This window comes from Procambarus clarkii, chromosome 76 (genome assembly GCF_040958095.1).
Source record: "Procambarus clarkii isolate CNS0578487 chromosome 76, FALCON_Pclarkii_2.0, whole genome shotgun sequence".
Classification (NCBI taxonomy): Eukaryota; Metazoa; Arthropoda; class Malacostraca; order Decapoda; family Cambaridae; genus Procambarus; species Procambarus clarkii.
The window spans coordinates 7,283,879-7,286,378 of record NC_091225.1 but is presented as its reverse complement, the minus strand read 5'-3'; the positions used below and the strand labels follow the sequence as shown (position 1 = coordinate 7,286,378).

Genomic DNA, 2,500 nt, shown 5'->3' with positions numbered 1-2,500 from the left:
CCTTGGGGCAGTCCCCCTTTCCTTTTGTAGCCTTGTGCTCCTGCTGCTGTCCCCTCAAATTTTGCTGGACGCCTTTCCTTTTCCTTTTGTTTCGTTTTTCTCCCCCTCCCTCTTCTCCTTTCTCGTTGTCATTTCCTGCTGACCTTGTGCCTGTTTTGATCATTCTTTTGGCCTGCTTTTGTTTTGACGCCCGAGTGCTTGAGGAGGTATACTCTTGCACCCGTAGAACTGTAGTATCCAACTTCAAGAGCGAGGGGAACCTTTTATTGTCAATCCCCCTTTCGTCGCTGAACCCGATCTCGACGGACTGACGGTTCTTAAGGTGGCGTTTGTGGGGCGTATACTCACGACACACCCCTAGGAGGCCCCAGCTTGATCGGCGATAGCTTCTTGTTGGGTGTCCTGCCTCTAATTGTGGCTCCATGGTGGGTATGGGGGCACATTCATGAGTGAAAATATTTATTTTCGTGTCTATGTTGAAGATTGTTCCTCTTGTACCCTCTCAGGCTCATGGGGTGGGCGACCAAGCCCTCGAGTCGGACTGTATTGGAAGACCAGGCTCTGTAGCCCACGCTGCGTTGGGCCCCGACTTTACTCCTCCTTTGACCCTTCTGAATACTCCCCTCGGCTCCCCTCCCTCCTCTGCGGTTGGGTCGAGCCCCAAGCCCCCAGTGGAGACCACCTCGTTTCCTGGCATGGCTCAGTCTCTAGTTGTGACTACTGCACCTTTTAACCCCCCTCTCTCTCTCTGGGGGTTCTCAACGCCGTCCTCTCTCGATTCCTTCCCGTGCTGATGCGTATCGGGCCTTGTTTGGTCCCACTTCGTGGGATAAATACTTTGATCTCCTCCCTCTTGATTCTGCGCCTCCTGACGATTTCTCCCTTCATAGGCACCTTGTTGATTCCATAGATGCCTCTGTTACTTTCCACCCCACCCGACTCGGTGCACATGTCATTGCTGCTTCTTCTCAGGATGCAGCCTCCCACTTGGCCGCCTTGTCCTGCCTTGGCGTACCCGTGTTCGCGTCTCCAAGAACGCTCGGTTGAATGCCAGTGTTGGCACTATTCTCCTCCCACCCCATGTTGCTACCGGTGTTCGGAATCTCCAGGACTCCATAAGGATATTCGTCATATCCTCGATGTCCAGAGCCATTCTGTCCTCTAGGTAAACTCGTTTACTCGTCCTCCTCGTGGTCGTCGCCGTCAACCCCTTCCGATTGTGATCGACTACCTTTTATGGTAGGACCCTTCTGCTGTCTGCCATACATGCAGGTGCCAGGTGCTCCGTCCAGGAGTACATTCCCTCTCCTCGACTCTGTAGTAAGTGCTGGAGGTTTGGGCATGGTGCCCTCCGCTGCTCTGGAACTGTCTCTCTCTTTCCTTTGTGTGGGGGCGAAGGTCACTCTAAGTCGGAGTGCACTTCTCCCCAGGCTCGCTGCCTCAACTGCGGTGAGGCCCACCCTACCTTCTCCCGTGCATGTATACATTACAAGCTTGAGGCAGCCGTCCTCCACTTGAAGCACCATGAGCATTTATCTTTTCTTAAGGCGAGGCACCAGGTTCGCCGGCACCCGCATTATGCTAACGTCTCTTATGCTCATGTGTTGCGCTCTTTCTCTCCTCGTCCTTCCCACCTTCCTCAGACCCGAAACCGTTTCCAGGCCTTGGACCCTGATATGCCCACCGCTCCCTCCTCTGTTCCATTGAGTTCTGTACCGAAGGGTCTCCCTCCTGGTCTTCTGTCTGGGGTTCACCTTCTTCCTGCTCGGTCTGTCATGTCTCCTATGTCTTCTTCCTTGTCGCCTTTCGATCCTCCTTCCCATCCTTCTCCTCCGTCTATTGGCTTTCCAAGCTGCCTGTCGGTACGGGCTGATGTCCATCGCTCTCCCAACGGCCGTCGTGTGTGCTCTCATTCAGCTTCTCCTCTTGAGACGCTGGAATCCGTTGCCCTCCTCTTTACATACCAGAAAACATACTAAGAAAGCTACTCCAAGCCTGTACGAAAGGGGCACCCTTATTGAGTCCAGATGGGCACATGTATAAGCAAGTAGATGGGGTCGTCATGGGCTCTCCCCTGGGTGTCCTGTTTGCGAACTTCTACATGGGTACCATAGAGCAGAGGGTCTTAGATAACATGGACTTGAAATCTGAAACACTGAAACCTTGAAACACTAAGGAAACAAAAAAAGGAATGGGCCTTAATGCCAATAGTGACTGCCCAGACAGGTACAAGCGGAGTGTTCTTAATGCTTACATCGACCAGGCTCTAAGTCTAAGTCACAGGTCACGATGGAAGCAAGTCGATGAAGAGTTCTGTATGGTAAGGCAGGTCCTAGTCAACAATGGCTTCCCTAACGGTTATGTTGAAGACGTCATAAAAAGAAAGGTGAAATGCCATGCAGCATCTGAAGTGTCAACTAACACAACACTTGTACCCCCTATATTAGACTGTTTTACAGGAACTTCTTTTCGACAGCTCATAAAACAGGGGAAAGTGTCC

The 2,500-nt window shown here is 52.1% G+C and overlaps 1 protein-coding gene across 1 annotated transcript in view; it reads right to left on the bottom strand.

Annotated features, from left to right (window-relative positions):
* LOC123752313 (uncharacterized) overlaps positions 1-2,500 on the bottom strand; it is a 125,043-nt gene that overhangs the window by 89,080 nt on the left and 33,463 nt on the right. The gene's annotated exons all lie outside the window — the stretch shown is intronic.